This window comes from Periplaneta americana, chromosome 5, assembly GCF_040183065.1.
Source record: "Periplaneta americana isolate PAMFEO1 chromosome 5, P.americana_PAMFEO1_priV1, whole genome shotgun sequence".
Lineage (NCBI taxonomy): Eukaryota > Metazoa > Arthropoda > Insecta > Blattodea > Blattidae > Periplaneta > Periplaneta americana.
Window position 1 is genome coordinate 191,715,137 of NC_091121.1, and position 7,148 is coordinate 191,722,284.

Below are 7,148 nucleotides of genomic sequence, written 5' to 3' on the forward strand. Positions count from 1 at the left end.
TAAAATTCGAACTGCCAGAGAACTTACAATACTGCTGCAGATGGAAGTGTTCAATTTGTAGTCTTTTCTGTGTATTAAAATTATTTTATTTGAAACAGGTATGTACAATTTCACTATACAAACTTAACGGAAGTGCTGATTTTAGAATGAGTACTATTTAATATGGTATCAAATGTTTCTCCAAAGTAATATAATAACTATAAGACAGTTTATCTGTGTAATTAGCTAAGTATGTAAGCTATGATGTACGTAACAAGTATGACGCGCAATTGTAGCGCTGCGTGGGTGCCCTTGTTGTGATTTCTAATCCCGTGTAGGATGTGGATTGTCGTTGTCAATGTGACGTCAGTGCTTTCTCAAGTGAAGACAAGGCGTTTTTCCTACGTCATATGAGTTCCACCATGTTTTAATATAAATTTTTGTCGAGAAAGAAGTCCATATGTGAATTTGGGACAAAAGTGTTCAAGATCTGTAGGCGTTGTTGTTGTTGTTTATTGACATTTCTGGCTTTGAGCCAGAGGCCGTTTTAGGGTCTTATACGCTCAGGACGCCCTATCCAGCCATTGTACATAAATAACCATATAAATATATTTACATATATGACACTATTTCTGGCATAAGTGCCAGTAGGTCTGTGAGTGCAGTGATTGATTCCTTTTATTTTGTGTAGGCCTAATTTGTTGATTTGTGATATTTAAGGAATGGTGAACGGGAGAAGAGTTCGGGGTAAAAGATATCAGCTGATAGACAACGTTAAGGTATTATATGGGGAGATTAAGAGGAAAGCAAGAAACTGGGAAGAATGGGAAATGCTGGGTTTGCAGTTAAATATCTGCTCTTGGGCAGAACACTGTACATACATACATACATACATACATACATACATGCATACATACATACACACATACACACATACATACATACATACATACATACATACATACATACATACATACATACATACATACATACATACATACATACATACATACATGGCAACAGGCTACAACGTGTGCATAATGCGTGCGTCCATTATATTTGTAATATTCGTAAGTATGATCATGTTTCCCCGTCTTTCCAAACTCTGTCTTGGCTAAGGCTAAGCGATCGACGAGCCCTGCATTCTCTTGTTCTCTTATTTCAAATTCTGCGCACCGCTACCCCAAACTATTTGGCTTCTCGTTTTCAAAATGTATCCGCATATCATCAGCTAAGTACAAGATCTCATCATAACAATTTACTCATTATACCCTACCACAAGTCATCTTTATATTCTTCATCCTATACCGTTTCAGTTGCTAGAAATTGGAACTCGCTTCCGAGTGATATAAGGGGTTGTTGGACAATAACTTCATTTAGGTCAAAATTACATAAATTCTTACTTAACAGATGAATTGCTGATTAATATTTGTTACTTATAATGAAACTAACATCTGTCCATTCTTATTATTATTACCATTAATTTTTCTAAATAGATTTACAAAACCTCTAATGGCAATTACATTAATATTCTCATTATAGAAATAGAAATATATATATTCTCCCTGTAACATAGTCCTAGTAAGCTTATATTAAATTAATTTCATCATTTTACTAGCTATCTCAAATATTAAATTAATTATAATTCATTGAATTAAATTAGCTCATAAATTAAGTTACTACTTTACCGTATAAATTTATCTAAATTTAAATAAATGTGTAGTGAAGAATATTGCTGGAGAACCTTTTAAGTGTAGTGTAAATAGTTGTAATTTAAATTTATGTATTGTATTGATTAAGGCTGGTTGAGTGGAAGAGAAGGCCTTATGGCCTTAACTCTGCCAGCGAAAATAAAACATTATTATTATTATTATTATTATTATTATTATTATTATTACATACGTTGTGGAGTAGTATTATTAGCAGAGCTAGGAAATTGTTACCAAAACTGTTAAGTTGTGTGAGCTTGGACTATATCTCTACCGAATGAAAAATAATAGAGCATCTCTCAATGTCAGTGAACCAGAACGACAAACATGTACAGCCGGATGGTAACCAAACGTGTGCTTCAATCGTCCACAGCCTTAGAACAAGAAAATAATAAACGAATAATAAAAAAAAACGGTAAAGGTTACTTATGTCCCAGCCACAATAATTTGTAATTATAAACTTCGTAGGCTAATTCCTAAACTAAAATAATTTAGTATAGTGATGTAACGAAGTACATATGATATTTCCGTGCAGGAATTCTGTGTTATCATATGATGAAGGATGGGTGGAGCGGAGAAAAATTCTCTCCGGCACCGGGACTCGAACCCGGGTCTTCAGCTCTACGTGCTGTCGCTTTATCCACTAAGTCACACCGGACTCCTGTTTCGATGTCGGATTGAATCCTCTCAGTTTAAGTTCCACCTGTTAATTTCCCTTTTGTGGCCAACCCTCATGCACTGTGTCGCAGATGTGTGACAGTGGTCGGTAGGGGCAAGTTACCTGGTTGAGGTTTTTTCCGGGGTTTTCCCTCAACCCAATACGAGCAAATGCTGGGTAACTATCGATGCTGGACCCCGGACTCATTTCACCGGCATTATCACCTTCATCTCATTCAGACGCTAAATGACCTAAGCTGTTGATAAAGCGTCGTAAAATAACCTACTAAAATAAAAATAATAAATTGTTCGGCAATTCGATATGAAACTTCAATAACATTGTTAGTACGAAAGCCTTAAGAAGTTGGTGTTTTCATATTTTACAGTTTCTGTAATCTAGCTTCACCTGCAAATGAAGTTTATGATTTGCATAATTTAAATTATGGTTTATTTAACAACGCTCGCAACTGCCGAGGTTAAATCAGCATCGCTTACTTGCATAATAAATTCAAAATTAAGTTAATATCTTATTCAAATTCTAATAGCAAGTGATGTTCAAAGTGTCGTTTAATATTATATCGGCAAACCCACGATAATTTATATATATATATATATATATATATATATATATATATATATATATATATATAATTTGAACTGGTAATGGAAATTACGGGAAAACGGCTGAACGGATTTTAACAAATGACCTCTCATTTTGAAGCTTGCAACTCAAAGTTTTTCATAAAAATAGTAGTTTTCAGTGAAATGTCAATTTTTCAGCATAATTTTCCTGTTCTCCAAAATCCATCTGTCGTCAGTTTTGAGAACTAGCTAATTGCATTTCAGAATAAAACAAAACACACACTACAATAAACAATATTACACGAAGGCCATGATCTGCAAGAATGCTGACATATTTAGAACTCAAATTAAATTGGTTATTATAAACTTAACGAATCTGTGGTGTGTAATTTTCTGTGTACAGATGTGTATTGGATATTAAAATCTACAAAACTTGAGGTGGTTTGATGGCATTATTACCATTAGAAATAAAATATTATTGTAGTTAATGCCATGATGTGACTATTTTTCATTAATTATACATATTAATGCCATATTGACGATATGAAAGTGAAAAGTTTTGGGGTTATATAAGTAGATGTACAGAATAACTTAAATTAGATTTTGATTTCTATATTTTTCTGAGTGGCGGCTATATAGTATATGTAGTATATGTTACTGAAAGCTATAAAACTTACGTAAGATAATAATATTATTAAAAATCAAATATTTTTATAGTTATTAATCAAGTGTGGTTGGGTCTTTTTCATATATTTAATGGCGGTGTGGTGTATATATTTATATGCGTGGTTCTCTTCAGTATTGGCTCGAGGGAGAGTATCTTTCATTGTTATGGAAGCAAATAGCTTTCAGAATGTCTGGTATTCTTCATTGAAAATAAATCTGAAAAATGTTTATTTGAACGTCTAATGAACTTAGTTTGCAGCATTTGCTGCACAAGCCACTAGTATATATATATATATATATATATATATATATATATATATATATATATATATATATATATATGTATATATATATATATATGTTGCAAATAAGACAGTATCTTGTTTTCCTTTTCAACACAAAAATATTCTTCCTAATGTTTGCATCTCTTGGCACATTCCACTGTAACCAACCATCACAGAGTTATAGCAGAGAAAGAGGCTCATGCACTGCCATGACATTAAAACAACGGAGGGAGGCAAAGGTACAATGTGACGTCATTAGCTCTTAAGGGAAGCGTTTGGGGTTCGCTGGTATATAATATTATTTTACGTCTGTAAGCTTATCTGTCACATTTTAGATGGAAGTATAAAGTCACTCACGACTTCAAGTCTCTAAGATAACACTGATCTTCAATAAGGGCTACATAATTCGAACTCAAAAACGTGGCTTTCAAGAAACATTGAAGTTGCGCATTTAATTGTTTCGTACATCATGGTCAATGTAATTTTTCATTTGTACATCCTGATTGTTCTGTAACAGAATTACCTAACTGTAATAAACGTCCATATTTCAGAAAGATCGAGTAGTTGTAAAAATGGACATTTCGACGTCTTCGTCAAGTGGCTCATTCGACATAAATCCTCTTCGTCTGGCATGCACCAGAGGCGATTCTGTGGAACTGGAGAGACATCTGTTGGACTTCACTGAAGACATAAACCTCACCGACGACGATGGAAACACCTTACTCCATCTGGCGTCACAAGCAGGCTCTCTCAGTTGCATTCAGCTTCTTATTGAGAGAGATGCCGTAACAGACATCACCAACAATAACAAAGACACACCTCTTCATCTCGCAGCCCTATCAGGATCGAGAGACAGTATAAAATACCTTATACACAGAGGAGCAAATCTCCTGGCTAAAAATAAGGACAATTTCTTAGCACTAGGACTCATTCTTGAAACCGTTCCAGATGCTGAGATTTTCCTCAAAGACTTGTTTGACGAATGTGTTGAAATGACGAGACTTATAACCGGAAGAGAAGCGTTGAAAGTTAATATGAAAATCCTATGCCCCAACAATCAAGGGAACAACATGGCGGTTTTAAACCAGTTGTATAGCAGACATAGTGAAATGCACAATTTGCTTCTACATCCTCTCTTAAAGGTTTTGATTTATTTGGAGTGGGAAAAGTGCAAGCATATCATATGGTATCGATTCACTACATATTTGATTTATCTTACTGTTTTAACAATCTATATTTCCACACATCCTCTTTGTGTTTTGTCTACGATCACTAGAATCATGGTAGGACTTCTCTCAGTGCATGTCATGCTATTTTCATTACTCTACGCCTTCCCTGTTCAGTATTCACCTCTTTTCAAACTGATAAAGACTTTATTCACATTATTTCCACCTCTTCTTTCAATAGTAGCAATAAGCTTTCCATACAATGCTGAATGGTGCGGCATTTCGTTTCTGTTTTCCTGGTTATCATTGCCTTTCTACACTAATGCCATACATGTAATCGGCAATCAAGCTGGGATGTTTATTTATGTAACGAAGGAACTATGTAAGCATTCATTAGTTTTAATATTTGTCTTGGTGGGATTTTCTCTGGCATTTTTTGTGTTATACTACGACAAAGACAGTCGTGAATTTGACTCATTTTGGCACGCTTTTCTTTACACAACTCTTGTCCTTCTACAAGGAGACAATTTTGGCGACTTTCCCATATTTGGCTTGAACAGTACTACCAACTCAACCAGCGATGTAGTCGATCATTTGAATTATGTGACTGAAGCTTTATTTTCTATGCGGTTTGCGAGTGTTTTAGTTTCATTATTGTTTGTTCTTATTGTGATTATCGCTTTGGTCAATATGTTGATAGCTCTGGCGATAAAAGGTGCTGAAGAACTGAGAAATTACGGAGATGTATATCATTTACGGTGCCAAGTGCAGCTAATGTATGAATGGGAAGAAGTGTTGCTGTATTTTGAAGGTCAAGACTTCGGTTATGAAGCCATAGGTGATAGAGACTATGAAATTGATAGAAATATGCCGTCATCGCTACGAAGTGAACTAAGACGTCTGGCTTTAACGAAACGAGACACTGGTTCTGAATACTCATCGTGATAACATTACCTTCCTTACTAGTACTTAAAATCTTTACACAGTGCTTTCAGATGTTCGGAAATAATAGTCTTCATTTTCAGACAGATATGAATATCTACAAGTACATAATATTTTGCTTCCTCATTATACACTATCTACCGAAAAGTAATTGGACACTGTTTTTGCCGCTTTAGAACCTCGTGGTGCCACCTCTTGTTGCTATAACAGCAGCCACCATATCAGGCATGCTCTCCACTAGTTTGTGTAGGATATCCACTGAAACATGGCACTCACTTGGATAATGGAAGTTGGCCGCATCTCCCGAGACCTCAATCGCCGGTCCAATTCGACCCAAAGGTGCCCAATGGGATTGAGATCAGGACTCTGTGCAGGCCAGTCCAATCGGTGAACATTATTGTCTACATGCCACCTGCATAGTAGCCACCGAAACATGGGGCCAACTTCCATTGTCCAACTGAGTGCACTAATATAATGTACTTTTCTTGAAATAAATATGTTCCAGTTTATTCTTCCAGAAATAGAAGATATTTAAAATTTTAAATCACCCTGTTTCCCTATTCAAAACACTAGGGGTGTGCTGTCATTTACGTTACAAAAACAGCCATCTTTTATCCTTTGTTACAAAAGCTGGCCAAGTCTATTTTTATTTTTCAATTATCTTATTATATATGGAAGATGAAATATTTAAATTAAGTAAATTATTTATTCTAAGCTGCCAACATACTGTAGAAAAAAATTGAACTACCTGAGTTGGCTTAAACAAACTAAAACAGTTTTTGGCTTCTACTGAAAAATGTTGACAAATGGACATGGCTGTCTTTGTAACTAGGTTACCCATATGTACAGTAATAGTGTAGGCTATAATAGCTGAACCAATTGCCGATAATTCAGGGTTCCAACCAGTGTTGCCAATTCGTGGAAATTTTCCCATTTTGTGGGAAATTTATAAAGGAAATTTGGAAATTGGGAGAAAATATAAAAAATAAGAATGTTTTAAATTAAATTTAATAGGATTAAAAGTAGAAAATATGTAGGCATTGGAAAATAAGACATAAATGTATTATGTTTCTTAAATGTATAGCCTATGTTTAAATTTTGGACAAAATAACTATATGTACAAGGGCACTTCTTAAAAATATATTTTATACATTGTTGCAGTA

The 7,148-nt window shown here is 34.7% G+C and overlaps 1 long non-coding RNA gene across 1 annotated transcript; it reads left to right on the forward strand.

Moving 5' to 3' along the window:
- Positions 1 to 7,148, forward strand: LOC138700369 (uncharacterized). Its single transcript, XR_011332339.1, has 2 exons — positions 1 to 98; positions 4,429 to 7,148. It is a non-coding gene; the product is annotated as an uncharacterized lncRNA (long non-coding RNA).